Source organism: Atractosteus spatula, chromosome 10 (genome assembly GCF_055471065.1).
Source record: "Atractosteus spatula isolate fAtrSpa1 chromosome 10, fAtrSpa1.hap1, whole genome shotgun sequence".
NCBI classification, from domain to species: domain Eukaryota; kingdom Metazoa; phylum Chordata; class Actinopteri; order Semionotiformes; family Lepisosteidae; genus Atractosteus; species Atractosteus spatula.
The window spans coordinates 6,120,239-6,137,429 of NC_142715.1; the positions used below are offsets into that span (position 1 = coordinate 6,120,239).

The 17,191-nt window shown below is 46.1% G+C and overlaps 1 non-coding gene and 2 pseudogenes across 1 annotated transcript; 2 read left to right on the top strand and 1 right to left on the bottom strand.

Moving 5' to 3' along the window:
- Window positions 1-7,830: 7,830 nt before the first annotated feature.
- On the bottom strand, window positions 7,831-8,001 carry LOC148824612 (U1 spliceosomal RNA). The gene has a single exon (XR_016092005.1). It is a non-coding gene; the product is annotated as a U1 spliceosomal RNA (small nuclear RNA).
- Window positions 8,002-15,291: 7,290 nt separating this feature from the next.
- LOC148824613 (5S ribosomal RNA) lies at window positions 15,292-15,410 on the top strand (annotated as a pseudogene).
- A 537-nt stretch (window positions 15,411-15,947) lies between these two features.
- Window positions 15,948-16,066, top strand: LOC148824614 (5S ribosomal RNA; annotated as a pseudogene).
- The last annotated feature ends 1,125 nt before the right edge of the window (window positions 16,067-17,191 follow it).

Genomic DNA, 17,191 nt, shown 5'->3' on the forward strand with positions numbered 1-17,191 from the left:
ACTGGATGCAGATGGGTGGGGAGACGGGCAGTAATGGAATCTTCAATGAGGCAGCGAGTCCGGAATCTAAGAAGTTTCCCGCTGCACCTGAATCCATGAAGACAAACAGGGATTTGTGAGAATCACCCCAGGAGAGCGCAGCAGGGAGGGAGAGTCCAGAGGCAGATGTGTTGAGGGAGAGGATACTGACCTTTGGAGGTGGCTGGACGGAACGAAAGGGTCGCACCGGACAGGAGACTCGGAGGTGGTCGGAAGCACCACAATATAGGCAACGTCCCTCTGACAGCCTGCGGTTGCGTTCCTCAGGAGTAAGAGTAGAAGAAGAGGGCGTGGGAGGTGTGGCAAGAGTGGAAGCGGGAGCGTTGTGGCTGGCAGCCGAACGGAGCATGAGACGTTCGGTCCGTCGTTGTTGTAGACGGACATCAATCTCAGTAGCCAAGAGGACAAAACTTTCCAGGGTTGGCGTATGGTAAGGGGATTGGGCTAGACAATCCTTAAGCTCCTCGGAAAGGCCAGCGCGGAACTGATGAATGAGGTCTTTTTGATTCCAAGCGAGCTGAGCGGCCAGAACCCGAAAGTCTGTCACATATTCCTGGAGGGGGCGGGTACCCTGCGACAAAGCCGACAGACGCGAGGCGGTGAATAGGAAGATTGCACCTGTCTGAAGGTGGCCGTCAGGGCTGCCTGGAACTGTGCTACGTCAGAGGTCTCAGGGGCATTCCTGGCGAGAAGACCTGCAGCCCACTGCATCGCCCGGCCAGAGAGGTAAGCGACCATAAATGCAATACATTTGCGGTCATTGGGAAAACAATCCGGACGAAGGCTGAAAGCCATCCAGCATTGAGTCAGGTAAGCCTGACACATAGTCGGGGTGCCATCAAATTGGTCCGGTGTGGGAGGAGGCAGGGGAGTGGCTGAATGGGATTTATGGGATGGTAGGAAACGAGAGGCTGAGGAAGGGAGCAAGAGACAAGGTTAGTGAGATGTTGAGCGCTGGCATTGAGCTGGTCAAGAGCCTGAGAGTGCTGGAACAGCAGCGCCATGGGATTAAAAGAGCCCACGGGTTCCATACCTTGGCTCACGATTCTGTCATGCAGGGGCTGACTGCGGAGGATGGAGATCCAATGCGGTGCCTTTGGTAGGGTTGGTGCTAGGCGTAGGCGTAGTCGGAGTAAACAGGCAGGGGTCTGAGTCCAGGAAGGCGTAGTAGAGGCGTAGGCACTGAATCGGCAGGCGAAGGCGTAGTCGAGGAAACAGGCTGGGGTCGGAGTCCGGGAAGACATAGAAGAGGCGTCGGTGTGGAATCGGAAGCCAGAGGCGTAAACGAAGAGACAGGCTGGGGTCAGGATCCGAGAGAGCATAAAACAGACGAAGGTACTAAATCGAGCAGCAAAAGCGGTAGTCGGAAAACCAGGGTCTAGGTCCAGGAGAGAAGTCGTCGTAAGGCAAAGGCGTAGTTTGTAGGGTAGCTCCGGGAGAGAATCTCAATCGTGAGCAATGACCGGGGGAGGGTTTAAGTAGAGGACTGATTAACGTGTGCACGTTTGGTACGGGGAGAGCTCGTGGGAATGCGGGAGCGCTTGCCTGCGTGAGGGAGATTCGTGACAATTTATTTTTCCTAAAGTCTTTTACCAGAATCCAGTCTCCTTATTCACGCATTAGTTCTTACAGCACAGGTAAATCCCTGTGGGCTGGAGCCCAGCATAATCTTAGGGGTTTTACAAGATTGGTCAACAGCTGCGTAATAGCTCTTAGAAAAATCTACACATTGTCCCCCTGCCTCACCTGTGCCGTTTTGCAGAACAATTCTAGCTGCAGTTGTAAAATTTCTCTTTGTTCCGTTCCTGCAAAACATCTTATTATGAACAAACAAACCACAATAATCATTTGCATCTCGGGGAATAACTCCCAAGGGTAACCCCTCTTAAAACTATATTGTTCTACCCATCAGGTTCTGCCACTAGATAAGAGAACCTTTCCCATGAAATCATTTTTTGACCTTCATGATCCCTTCAGGGCGTACAATTAGCACAGAAGCAGCAGCTTTAGTCCACATGTTTTTCAAACAGGATATTAACAGTATGATCATAACGAATAATACCAGACCCACAAATATGTATTGAACCAGAGACCCTCTCCATGTTCCTAGCACAGACTGTAGCCATGCACCAATGCCCAAATCATCTGGATTATAATTATGATATATATTTTTCTTCATAATAGATGTGCTTTGCTAAGTCCTAGCAACCTACAATACTACAATAGAGAATTAGCAAATTCAACAATCCATTAGCCAAATTCGTCCCTCCAGGAAGTTTCATTGATTGGCCCGTGATGATATCAAACAGGCTCTGTTACACAGTTCTGTTTGATCCAGCCCGCATCCCATGGCGTTCCTTCAGTCTGATGTCTAATCGATCTTTCAGAGTTCTGTTCCTTCATTCCACTGTTCCAGCAGACTGAGGGTGATCTCAGTCCATCTCACCCCGAACAATGCAGCCACAGCCTGACACACCTTCCCTGTGAAGTGTTCCCCTTGATCATAATACAAGGGGCAGGGCAGTGCCCACCGAGGGCTTATCTCTGTCATCAAGTGTTTGGTAGACACAGAGGCAGTGGCAGCAACCCACTGGGAAAACAGATTATAAGAGCCCAGGTTTCCCGTTACAATTTTCAATTTGCCAGGTTTGAAAGCTTCCTCAGGAGCAGGCCTTTTGAGCTGTTGCACCCGCACCTGAACTGTAGTTGAGTTCCTTTGATAAACATTACATCAAGATACCACATAAGTGGTTACTGCTTCAAACCCGGTTCTCACCCAGTTTTGGGTAACCGGCACACCATTTGACTCCCACCTGGGTGTCCGACAGAGTGCATTTGTCGGGCTATGAAGGGCATTAGGCTGTGAGGGCATGCAGGGTGTCCAGTGTGCTGGCAGCACCACACCCAATCATCATGCAGCCCCACATTCTTTTCTAACCATGTCCATTTCTCTGCTTTAGAGGCCTCAGCCTGGATATCCTGTAGCTGTCCCCTTTTCACCAACAGAGGTTTCACAGGGGTCTCAGACTCCTGTTCTACAAGTACTGCTCACCTGACAGCTGCATCTGCAAAGTTGTTTCCTCGAGTTACTGGAAACATTTCTTTATTATGTGATTTACACATTACCACAGCTACTTCAGTCAGTAGCTGCAAAGCTTCTAACAGTTCAGAGATACACCCAGCATTCTTAACTGGAGTCCCTGCCGTGTTGAGAAAATCCCTATTCCTCCACCGCCATCCAAAATTGTGGCATGCACCAAATGTATATATAGAGTCTATATAAATCACTACAATTTTCCATTTAGCATATTTACAAGTTTCAATTAAATCTTTTCATTCGGTCTGCTAGTTCTACACCAGATTATTCACAGTTTATACAGCCAGTCAGGTAGCCTGCACAACACATAAACACGGCCCCTTGGCCACCGCATCGAGGGGTCCTGAATAATAATAACCCACCAGACGATGCCTATCTCCATGCTCCTGCACCAGCACAACAGCTCACAACCCATTTCTTTCACTTACATACAGATTACATACAGATGATCCGTCTGAGGGAATCCAGTCCAGGGCCAGTGCCTGCAAGAAAGCTTGTTTCAAAACATTAAAAATGGTTTCTGCTGCTGGGGTCAAGGCAATTCTGTCTTTGGACTGCACTACCCTCCTTAAGCTAATACGTCACCAGACGAGCTCGTTCTGAGAAGGAATTCCCATCCTCGAATTCACCCTGGCTTTATCATGTAGTTGGTTTTATACCCCTTTTTTCCCGTCTGAAGATCTAATACTTGGAGTAGCCCGGCCTTATGGATTCCCTCATTAGGTAAAACAATCACAATATCACATAACTCTATTGAGATAGTTCACATAAATGCTATTTCATACAGTAATTCCTTATAAATGCTGCAGGGCATCCCAGCCCAATAGGTCTGGGGTGTCCCCCACCCACATCAGTAGTTGAAACTTTACATCTTTTCCCAAGCATACTGTGACAGCTTTTATTTGTTTTAAACACAACCCTTGCCCCCCTTCTCCTGTAGCCTACTGTTACCCGTTAGAAAACTTTATATCACATCTTTATGCTGTTTTAGTCTAAAAACAGGACAGCTGTGCTCCTGTGTCCCCCAGTTACTGCACACTGTAAGATTATTTCACTTTTATTTTAATCCTGAGATAAACTTATGAAGGCTACAAAGGGGCTTACTAGATTAAATCTATTAGTTCTAGCACGGCTCTCGTTTCTGCTTCTGACATGTTCTTTAATTGTGAAATCAAGCCTCTTTCTTACAATTTCTCCAAAAAACACCCTTTTTTTTAGTAACTGCACACCAGCTTATTAGTAGTTTTGTCTTTGGGGTCTTGCCCCCCTTTCCCCCAGGGCTAGTTAACTCACCCCCCTTCTGAATATGCCCAATCAGGAGATTTATCCCAGTCCTCATTGTTTTCTTGAAGGGGTCTTATATCTTGGTATAGTATTAAAGTCGCACAATAATTGCGACAAACTGGCGGCTCCTTTCTCTCCTCCTTGGGAGTCTTTTTACCTCCCATTTGCAGTGCTCGCACTTCTGCATGCATGCTTCGCGAGTTATTAAATCAAATCTGTCTCCGCTCTCCGTAATATCAGGAAAGCACAGTTGTACATTCTTGGCAACATCAGGTTTTAACCCACTCAAGTAAATTTGTTTTATTACTGTGGAAGTATCTTCATTCACTTCCTTTTCATCAGCTAACCCCAAGTATACTATCCATAGAGTTATAAACCTTTCTGTAAAATCTGAAACATCCTCACTTTCCTTTGCTGACATGCTGTTACTTTTTTCCAATCAGTTTTCGGTGGGTAATGCTCTTTCAAAAATTTCCACTCTAATTCCCACCCTTCTCCCAGATTCTCTCTTAAGGCGTTCTATTTCTTCTTTTGCTTTTTCTTTTTCTGCATATATAACTTCATTTTGTTCAGCCATTGCTTTTAGCTTTTCCGTCAGGGATTTTTGCGTCTCATCTATGATATTCTGTTGAATTCTCAAATATTCCTCTAAAATAAAACCCTTATCTGTTTACTTTTATCCCAATGTTCATACACTTTTCTACATTCCTGTTCAGCCTAAATTCCGTCTGACAGTCTATATTTCTTTTTAAGTTTCACTTTGCATTAATCTAATTTTTTTTCCTTCACAGCAAACCATTTTCACGTCTCCCACGCGCCCCGCGGAATCCCCCAGTCGAGACAAACTGACGAACTATCACAATACGGGAACACGGACCAGGTTCCAAATCCTGGCTTTAAACACACAGTTGAATCGAGTTACCATTTTCGGCTCTTCTGCGAGTACAGTTCTAGTTACTACCTTCAGCCGTACTGCAGTCGTGTACCAGGATGCAACACCTGGATTTTTTTGCACGGGCAGTGCGAGACGCTATTCCTTCAGCAATCCCTCTTTTTCTACCCCACCTTCACAAAACAGGCATCTACAAACACATACACCATAAACTCATTTTTCTGTTGGACTCGCTTCAGCTTCAGAAAAACCCTGAACCCACCACAGCAACATGGAGAGGACAAGCAACTTTTTAGAAAAGAGGAGTCCTTACCTCTTTTTAGAAGCGGCCGCCTAACTTTTCCTCTCCATGTCCGTGTGGTTTAATTTAGATGGATACTTTTGGGTCATGTATCCGCCAATCTGCCTCCTCCTTTTTAGAGGACGTTGTAAACCTTTAGGAACAATATGATCTAGCAACAAGGTTATGTCACTGTAATTAGGCTTAAGACAATCAAGAACAAGGCTTACCTTTCTTTTAAATTCTTTACGATCATCAGGCAATTTAGGAAAAGACTTGACTCTCACTAGGAGATAGGAGATAACTCACTAGGAGACCAAGGTCAATGTACATATGCTGGAGTTCCTTCTGGACCTGTAAAAGTGCACATTGGCATTTCACGAACAAGTAAAAAGGCTTTGGCTCCGGACCGCTTTCTAATTTTGGTGGAGACTTTTTCTTTTTAGTACGCATGGCAATGACTTTAGCTGCAGCTTGCTGTTCTTTAGTTTCCAAACTAGTCTTTTTTGAAGCTTCACATCATTTCTGTGATTCCTCTTTCCCTGACATAAGTTTCCAATTCACTTTATTTCCTTTCTTCTCATTCTCGTCTAAGTTTTCCCTTAACATTTCTATTTTATCCCTGTCATCTCAACTTCAGGAAACTTCTTTTCCTAATTCCACTTTCCCCTGTCCATTCTGACCACTTACAAAGATCCTTCATAGTTATGGCCCCCTAATTATCATATATAAATTATGTGCAAGTTCCCTTACACCTATTACCAGTTCATGGTAATTTTTGGTTCAAAAGCCACACGTCTGTGTTAAGATAAGTTCTTTATATGAGTCCCAGACTCATCAAACCCGCGTGAGAACACCCTCACCAGCCTCCCATTTCTCTGCAACAAAAAGATCACTTACTGATGTCAGACTGCTGTGAATTCTCCAGATGCGTCTCTGGAAGGATAAAAAGTTTATCCCCCAAGGTTCGTCCAATTTCCTAAAATTGTCCAGGTCCGGATGAAATTTCAGCAGCCGTCCGCGCTCAGGTTTGTGATCCCGTTCGAGCCCCCAAATTGTCATTGAAATATAACTATCAAGGAAGCCACAAGAGAGAGTTCTCACCTGAGTAAGGTCTTTATTTCAATTTTGCAATATTGGGAGCCCTGTTGCCACTCTGCAAAGTACATCAGAGACTCAACTCATTACAAGCAGTACAGGATTTTTATAAGATGTTGCAGTGTAAGGTAAAGTTCAGCATTTTGTCATTTCTAATACTTCCCCTTTCCTTAGGACAAAAACAGATTACATCATAAAAACGAAAAAAAGAAGCACCAATATATTTTTTGTAAAGCTTATCAGTTACCTTCAGCTAATCTAATGACCCAGACAGTACATACTGTTTTGATACACTGTCTTCTAAAAGTAACCTAGACAGTGTGTACTTTGTTGATGTACTGTCTTCTAAAAATCTGCACGTAGCACAGCAGTTACATTCTTGTTATATATTTTCCTAAAGCTCTCTACATTTTAAGAATCAATTTACTTATTAGATTTCCAGTTCAATTCCCTCCTTTTTATTCTTAAAATGTTTAAAAGTTAGATTCTTCATAAGGATTCCCAGGAGGCTCCCATACTTTGGATGCTTCGGAAATTAGATTTCCATTTCAATGGATATTTAACACTTCCAAGAAAAGTGATCTATAACCTCATCTCTAGAGATGTTTTGTTGCTATGGCATGTGTGTGACTCATACATATAAAAAAAGCTGTTTGTAAAACGAATATCGAAGCTGCCTCTACATGTGCAAATGAAGATCAGTCAATAAACCACTTGTATTTCGTATAGCTATACATATATTCACTTATTACTGATTTCATTCATTGAGCACAGATGCAATAAAGGTACAGCCATTCACTATTTGACATGTCTGCACTGGTACAGAACCTAGCAATCAGAAAATGGTGAAACAGTCTTTAGAATTAGCATACAGTACTGAGGCCCCCCATGACCAAATAAAGAGTAACCTCGATAATCATCCTAAATAATGCAGACTACAGCAAAAAAGACTCACTTTGAAAAGGGAATGAATGTCCGGAAGGAGTAGTGTAACCAGCTTGACTTGCTTCTCTGGACCTATAACTAAAAAAAAACAGAGAAATAGCAGCGTCATCGACTCCTTTCGAATTGGGACCCTATCGCAAGCACGTAATTTGTGGTGTTGTAACTCTTCTGTATCTGATATTAGACCAAGCACATCGGGGGAAAGCGCGAACGCAATCCCCCACTACCAAAAATTAAGCAGTCCCAAAAAAAGATTCCTACATTTGGGGAATTCGCAGGGGTCAGCACAGCCGGAGTGCAATGGTCGAGCCTCGCCCTGGGTGAACCTCCTTCTTGATCAAGGTATCTCCCCTACCAGGTAAGTATGAGTTGTACAAGCCCCTGCAAGCGGCCCGCACCCACAGCACAAATCTCGCAGCCTAGGCCAGCTCTTTCGCCCTGCACGCCACCGCCTCCTGCTGTGCCCGCTCTTCCGCACACTCACACGCCACACTACCACTCAAAAGTGTGGGCAAAACGAGAAAACAAGCGCACCGTTTCCAACACATGTGCAGTCGCCATTACGCATTCGCAGCATGTCCCGGGACGCAATTCGGCCTCATTTGCATAACACCAGACCGGCAGATCACTACACAAGCTCGCGACATGCGCCTGCCACACACCGATCAAACACCGGAGTGTAGTGTGCTCTCTGAAGGCACCAGTTCTGTAGGGTTTGGGCATTTACGGGGACAATTATTAATTGTAGCCGTAAATCACAAAATGATTCTTTTGATGGCTTTAGAATCCAACCATGCGATATAACTCAAACAACGCACACACACACAGGAACTAATACACGAGGATACATTTATTAATACATAGAATATGCATGTTAACCTAACAGATCTTATCGAGAGGGTTATCAGAATACAAAAGATATATATTCAATCAGTTATGAAGTGTTACATATATCAAGAGGACATACGTTCAGTATATCATTCATTTAGACCGTTTCGTAATTGAACTTGGTTACAACTTCTACATTAGATACTCAAAACAAGTACATAACTCTTAGGAATTAAATTGATATCAACTGGTTGGGATAACAATTGAATTCTCGAGCTGTAATGCATTGAAGTTGAATACTCATCCAATCTCTGGGGATTCAGATCTCCTGCAGGCTCTCTGGTTCCGTGCCAGGCTGTGCTGTGCAGCTTGCGACGGTGCGCTGCTGATGCTCACTGACCGGCTAGTTAGTGTTTGCTTAAACTAGCAAAGTTTGTGCACAGGAGAACAGATGACTTTGGGTCCCAGCAGGTTAGGAAGAAGACCAGTTCATTCCTGATGAAGCGCTAGTTCTGAATAGTGATTCAGCTGTCCACAGTTCCGACCTGTTCATGAGGCTTGCTGCTGATGCTAACCTCGGGTGGATCCTCTGGTTACTCTCTGGCAACCTCCGCTCTCGACTCTTAGAACAAAGGAAAGTTCTGGCACTCGGACACACTGGCCGTTCCGTGGTTGTCCGGGCTGAGTCTCAGGATGGTCAGGAGGCGCGCTGCGAGAATGTCCTGCCCTTGGGAGCCTTCTGCTCCTGGGCCGTCCTGCCCTGGAATTCTCCTTTGAATTCCCTTTAGAAAAGTCCACAGAATTCTCCTGGAGCTCTGTGTTGCCTGTTTTTACCTCTAGGAACTTCAGCTCATTCATTGGCTGAAAGTTCCATGGGCATCAGAGTCCCACGTGGGTTACTCGGCCCTACCAGTCCCTGATTGGTTGATCAAGGTGAGATATGAGTCACTTACTCCTGACACTTAGGAATGCAGTCCAGATGTCCATCTGGCACTCTCTAGACAGATGGGCGCCAATGGATGACCATTGATCATGATAGCCAGGCTTAGCTAAGCGCATCCTCATTTGGGAGCTGTCCCTTATCAAAAGAAAACATCTTTAAATCAGCCTGCATGAATAGCTTCTCTGTGGCTGCACCACAGAGATGAAGGGAGAGATGAGGCCTCATCTGGGAAAGCACAGCAACACTTAATTCTGCCTTATTAATAAGCCTCACCGCTACATATCCCCCCTTTTTGAAGGTCACGAGGTCCTGAGGCATTGTTGCCTTCAAAACAAAACAGAGTTAAGTGATGTCCCTTGTCATTAGAACATTAACCTTAAATGTCCACATTACTCCTCGAGAATTCATACCGGAACCAGCATTGGATACAAACATGATGAACAACATCTGGAGTATGTATAAACAAGTAGGAGACATCGTCTCAGTCTAGGCATTACACATCAGGAAGTTCACTGTCAATATCTGATACCTCTGTAGGCAGATATTTGGGGAGAAGTCACTTCGTTTCTTTTGACATGCTACCTTTGACTCATTCATGCTACCCAGAGTACATCTTGATGTGAGAGTACAGCATTCAGAGTACACTGTCAGTCATGATCCAGCTTCCCGGCAGTAGTGTTACAATAACAACAGTTCCTGTTCCCAGCCCCCCGATAAACCACGACACCTGTGTTGGGCACCTGCTAGGGTGGTTTGGAGGTTTGTTCCATTAAAGCAAACTCAACTACCTGTACCTCTTCAGGGGTTACTGTTTCTTGGATTTCTATCCAATTCAATAGCGTGGCACCTGAAAGCATCCACGACCTCAAGTTTGGTCTTATGTTGTCTGGTTCCAGAACGTACAGTGTTAAGTCACCAAGCTGTAGTATGGCCTCCTCGGGAACTTGCAGGAAACTGTTTTGATTAGGTAGCTGCATTGTGGTAGCTGTATCATACCTGTCACAAGTCACAGTGTCAGTTAAATGCGGTGTGCTGACCAGCCATTTACTTCCCACCTGCTCTCCGTGGGGTTCATTAACCTCCCTCGGCCCGTTAGTAGCTTTACACCCTTCATTGATGGATCGGTTAGACACAGCCAATGGATAGCTTTGGTAGCCATACCCATCTCAAGATTTGGAACCGAATTCAATCTTGGATTGCCTTCTGGGTGAGCTATGAGCGATGGGGTTAATGTCACATACTCCTCTACTAAGAAGAGTGGAATCAAGTGGGTTTGGGAATTGTGCCATGGTTAGGCTGGCTACAGTGGCACTAAGCTCCCTTAACAGGCCTTGTGTCAACATTCTGGCCTGTTGCACACAGGCATAAACCCACTGTATAACACCAACAATCATGTCCACTGGTTGGGGAATAAGGTTTAACCCTGTTGCATAGAAAGTTGCCTGTAGGGTTTTCCCTAAGCTTTCCAATTTTTGCTGCTGTTGATACAGTCTGTCACTACCGTCTGGCATCTCTGACACCTGCCTTCTTGGGGCAGTCAGGGTAATAGAGTGCCAGTAGCACACAAACCTACCAGAAATATCAAACGCACAACAGTGGCGGCAGCAATCAGTCCTCCCAAAAGTCTTTTCGGGTGGCTTATCCCAGTCATCTCCTTCTGAGTGACTGTCGCCTTTCTAAGCTGGTGCAGTGTGTACATGGTGTCTTTCTCAGTATGCCCTGTGGCATCTTGGGCACCAACATCCTGGAAATCTGGGGAGATCTGACACAGCTGTTGATGCTGCTCCTCCTTTTCCAGGACATCTGCTTTTTCAATTTGTTCATGCCTGTGCTCTAGGAACCCAGCAGGGGGTGGTGCAGCGGTGGAGCATGCCTGACCCTCGGCTGAGTGGTCATCTGGAGCACCTGAGTGATCTGGGATTGTTACCCCATTCTCACTGTTCCGGTCCACCCTGCACACTTCCTGATTAAGGAATCCCTCTATTGGCATGTTTACAATCGTTCGCTGGGCGTGGGTGTAGGACACCTGCTCGCTCCCCCCTTCCCTCGCTAGGGGTTCAGGGAGCTGCCCCAGCACTGGGATAGCTAGTTCACAGTCTTTGAACTCACTATCACTCACCAGGCCCATGTCAGTGCAGGCAGGGATTCTGACATCCCTCTTTGTGATGTCCTGCACTGGCAGGCGGGTGGCTTGACCATCCAGCTCCAGTCTGGCTGAACCACTGTTGGTCAGACTCAGACTGACAGACTGAGCTGGTGGCTGTAAGAAAACCGGCTCGGCTTTCATTCCCTGTCCCTTCTGGGGGACTGGGTGTGTTGGCAACCCTGCCGTTGAGGCAGGAACGATCAGATCAGTCTCACTCACTACCTGGTAGTTGTGAGAAATAATGTTACCTGAATGCAGGTTCCCTGGGTCACAGCAGAGAGAATCAGCATCTGGGATCAGGTGTGTCCACAGCGCAGTAGTCTCAGCGTCCAGCTGGACCTCCTGTCTAACCTGTGAATGTTGCACCAGGGGCACCTGGCGGTGGCCCTGTGACAGCTGCTCAAGCAGATCCTCACTAATAGAGGACCTCTCAGGGCTAAGGGTGAGGGCTACATCACCAACCTGCTCTCCTGCCATCTGGATCCCTTCCACCACTGCAGGGTGGTGGTCCTGACCCCTCTTGGGTGCCAGGGTGCACAGGGAAAGCTCCTTTTCATCGCCAAGTGGGGAGATCTGCTCCTCTTTAGGGATGTAAAAGGGGTGTGCTTTACCTGGTGGATCAGGCGGCTGCTTGGAGCACCGCTCCTGTGGCATGGAGGCTGCTGTGACCTCAGCCGGGACATGACTTCCCTGTATATCCGGGGAACAAGAAAATATTTTTATTTCTTGTCCAGAGGGAACAGAAGGAATCTCCACATAGGCTTCTGTGTTCGGTGGGCACTGTGTGAGCACAGTCTGCCTCTTGGCGCCCCTTTCTTTCTGTACAGAAGGCTTAGGAGCCTTCACCTGTTTTCACACCTTGCCTTTCTGGTGATCCACCAAAGGTTCCTCTCTGAGTCGCATGCCCTTTTCTTTTTCTACCCGTTTGAGCTTGCTGTATGACATCAAACACCTTTCAACCTCAGTGTCAATCAATGTCTCACTGTGTAAGACATCTCCCATGGCAGCCTTGAGGTAAAAGCTTCCTGCTTTTCCTCTCTGTTTTACTGCCTGCTCTGTGACTTCAGGGGTGGAGTCAGCACTCGCTTGGGAGTGGCTGACCTCATCCAGGCAGGAACCCTTCCGCTCAATCAGATAGACTGAGGGAGGGAGAGGGGGCGGGTCTCCGCCTCCTCCAGTGGAGAGTATCAGCTCATTCACGCTTCCAGCAGCCTTGGGGAGCGGTTGTCTCTGTCCTAATAAAACTTGTTCAAGCCTGGCAAGGCGGGCGGCTACTGAATCCTTTTGTTCAGCTTTATCTAGCCCTTTCCCTCCCCCGGTGTTCTCATGGCACTTAGGACGCTGGGTGCGGTCCTGTGTGCCTGCTTTGGAACGGGGCTTAGCCAGCTCAGGAGCCTGTGCTCCTTCGAGCAGGGGGGAATTAACCCTGCTGGCTCTGACGGCGAACACAGTCGCTTTAACAGCTTTTTGCTCAGAGCGACTTTGGACATCATACTCCCAGGCTTTCTGCACGAATCTCTTAATATCAGTCATTTTCATGGTCTGTGCATCTGTATGCATTAAGATCATCTTTCTGACTGACGGGTGGAGATTCGCAATGAATAAACCCTTGAAATGTGTGTTCTCTTCACAACCCTCATCATTTCACCCTGCAAAATAAGTTCGTCTAAGTCTCTCGTAATATTCGCGAGGGGACTCTGCTCTATCGTGCTTAATGTTAAGGGCGGCGGCTATCGCGGCAGTCGGGTCAATAAACGCACTGTATTCTTCGATAAGTGCTTGACACAGCTCTTCAAAGTCATCACAGACTTTCTTCATCTGCCTAGCCATCCACTCATGTACAGCTCTGCTGCTAGTTTTCTTGACCAGAAACACTTTCTCCTGTTCTGTGGCGTTTGGCAGGTACTGCAGGGTATACCTGAGGTCTTGAATATAACTCTCGATATTATTCTCTGACACTGCAGGGTCAAATCTCTCCATGTCCTTCGCTAGCTCTCTCAGAGAATGGAGGTTTATTCTCCTAGCTTCTCCGCTGACGGAGATATGACGGAGATCGTGGTCAGACCTGTCGCTGCTAGAGAGAGTGCTTAATAGCGACTCGAATTCAGACCTTTTAGCAACCATCGTTAAACTTAAAGAGTATTACTTTTAAGTACGAAATCACAGTTCTACCACAGAAAACCACAAGATCAAGTATGCAATCAACCCGGTAGATCGCAAAAGATCACAAAACAATCAAGCACTGCTTAAAGAGCAAGGGGAACTTTTTTCCTTTCGGCTTTCAGCACACTGTATTGTCGCGTATGAAACCCGCGGCGTTTTATATTGAATTATTCTGCTTGGTTGACTCATTTCAGTCTAACCACAGCCCAGGTATGACTGAAATGAGTCCAGGGATGCCAATAAATGTAGTGTGCTCTCTGAAGGCACCAGTTCTGTAGGGTTTGGGCATTTACGGGGACATTTATTAATTGTAGCCGTAAATCACAAAATGATTCTTTTGATGGCCTTAGAATCCAACCATGCGATATAACTCAAACAACGCACACACACACGGGTACTAATACACGAGGATACATTTATTAATACATAAAATGGTTGGGATAACAATTGAATTCTCAAGCTATAATGTATTGAAGTTGAATACTCATCCAATCTCTGGGGATTCAGATCTCCTGCGGGCTCTCTGGCTCCGTGCCAGGCTGTGCTGTGCTTCTTGCGACGGTGCGCTGCAGATGCTCACTGCAGATGCTCACTGACCGGCTAGTTAGTGTTGGCTTTAACTAGCAAAGTTTGTGCACAGGAGAAAAGATGACTGTGGGTCCCAGCAAGTCAGGAAGAGGACCGGTTCGTTCCTGATGAAGCGCTAGTTCTGAATAGTGATTCAGCTGTCCACAGTTCCGACCTGTTCACGAGGCTTGCTGCTGGTGCTAACCTCGGGTGGATCCTCTGGTTACTCTCTGGCAACCTCCGCTCTAGACTCTTAGAACAAAGGAAAGTTCTGGCACTCGGACACACTGGCCGTTCCGTGGTTGTCCGGGCTGAGTCTCAGGATGGTCAGGAGGCGCGCTGCGAGAATGTCCTGCCCTTGGGAGCCTTTTGCTCATGGGCTGTCCTGCCCTGGAATTCTCCTTTGAATTCCCTTTAGAAAAGTCCACGAAATAGTCTCTCAGGCCATCTGTGTTCCTGTTTTTACCTGGAGGATCTCCAGCTCGTTCATTGGCTGAAAGTTCCATGGGCATCAGAGTCCCACGTGGGTTACTCGGCCCTACCAGTCCCTGATTGGTTGATCAAGGTGAGATATGAGTCACTTACTCCTGACACTTAGGGATGCAGTCCAGATGTCCATCTGGCACTCCCTAGACAAATAGGCACCAATGGATGACCATTGATCATGATAGCCAGGCTTAGCTAAGTGCAACCCCGTTTGGGAGCTGTCCCTTATCAAAAGAAAACATCTTTAAATCAGCCTGCATGAATAATTTCTCTGTGGCTGCACCACAGAGATGAAGAGAGAGATGGTGCCTCATTTGGAAAAGCACAGCAACACTTAATTCTATCTTATTAACAAGCATTGCCGCTACAAGTGAAAGACTGAAGTGAAATAGAGCGGGGACGAAGGCAGTGAAGAGAGAGAACGTGGGAAGAAGAGAAAAACGCAAGGGAAAAAAAGCAGCATCGTAAAAGAGGTGACGGAGCTGTCCTCTCTATAAGAAGGGTGCCAGTGAGCCCTGCTCTTCCTTACGGCCACAGCCCCTTGAGCATGCCTGATTTCGTCTGATCTTGGAAGCTAAGTAGGGACGGGCCTGGTTAGTACTTGGATAGGAGACTGCCTGGGAATTCCAGGTGCTGTAAGCTTTTAAGCGCAGGAGGCGCACTATCACCGCTCGCTCGCTCATTCCCCTGTTCACACGTGCAGCGTGGCTTTTCCGTCTGTTTATTTGTCAGTTTTGGCGAGACACGGGTGCTTGTGTATTACCGTGAGCGTTTTTTATTCTGATCATGAACAGTTTTACAAGTCCGCAAAGGAACGAGGAAAGGTTTATCTTCAGCTGAAAAGAGACACAGCGCTTCGGCTGTGGAGACTTGTTCGGCTGGCGTTCTGGGAGTCGTGTTTTTCAGAATTGTATTGAGATCGTTTACAACAGGGCTCAGATGACAAAGCACAGCAGCAGCTCTCCACAGCGATCCTCTATAGCGCCCTTTCTCCCGCAGCTCCGTCCTCATTGGAAGGAAGCAAGAGTGAAAGGCTGAAGTGAAATAGAGTGGGTACGAACGCAGTGAAGAGAGAGAATGTGGGAAGAAGAGAAAAACGCAAGGGAAAAAAAGCAGCGTCGTAAAAGAGGTGACGGAGCTGTCCTCTTTATAAGAAGGGTGCCAGTGAGCCCTGTTCTTGCTTACGGCCACACCCCCTTGAGCACGCCTGATCTTGTCTGATCTCGGAAGCTAAGCAGGGATGGGCCTGGTTAGTATTTAGATGGGAGACTGCCTGGGAATACCAGGTGCTGTAAGCCTTTAATTGCAGGAGGCACCCTATCCCCGCTCGCTTGCTCATTCCCCTGTTCACACGTGCAGTGCGGCTTGTCCGTCTGTTTATTTGTCAGCTTTGGCGAGACACGGGTGCTTGTGTATTAGCATGAGCGTTTTTTATTCTCATCATGAACCTTATATACTGTATCTCTACATCCCATAACCTTTAACGGCAGGTGCCTGGGTGTGGACATGTTGTGATGTAATATTTATTTTAAAAGTAAACATTTTAGTAAAGTCTGTTATATTATTAAAATCTATAAGCGTTATAAATATCAATTTTTGCTCGTGCTTATAAGTTATAAGTTATGGCTGCTAAATGTGTCTTATTCAATTATTTTAACACTTTTATGACCTATCCACTAAAATATAAACACCCGCCCTACAACGCTCTTCTCAAAAGATAAAATAAGTTTTACATTTTTTGATTCAATGTAATTTCTTTTCTAGAGAAACACACATCATTTGAGGCTTGGGTTGCATGTTAATATTTTTAAGGTTTAAAGACTTTACGTTCACGGTACGTGGAAAATCATTTCAAACTTTTGAAAAGTTGTTGAGAATTTGTCATTGAAATAAGCTTACATATTTTAATTCAACGTGATTACTTTTCACTCTCGATAAAACACGTTTGATTTTGGGGCGGGGGGATATGGTGGGGCGTTCTAAAACATCACAACCATTTGAAAAATGTCTTGAGCTATGTAGGCATGGTTACAAATTTGGAGTTTATGCTTAAATTAGCCGACTTGCCGGTTTTGAAGTGAAAGGCTGAAAGTTTGACTGCTGCGAAGATGGCTTCTTTGAGTAGTGAATCATCGGATTCCTCTGCTATGCAAACTGAAGAAGTAGGTTGCTAAAATATTTTTTCTGATAGTGGAATTGTCGTTTCAATCTGCGTTTAGCGTATTTCGTTTTCAACACTTTGTCTTCTTTTTAGCAAAAGCTGACCCAGCACTCAGTGGTGTGTGACAGTGGCTGTCATGTGAACTCTGACGGTGATTCAGGTGTTGGGGATCCGTCAACGACTGATGAAGAGTTGCTACAAATGGTAAATATTAAACCACAGCAAGTTCGAAGCAAACGAAAAACTCTAACACAAAAGAGGC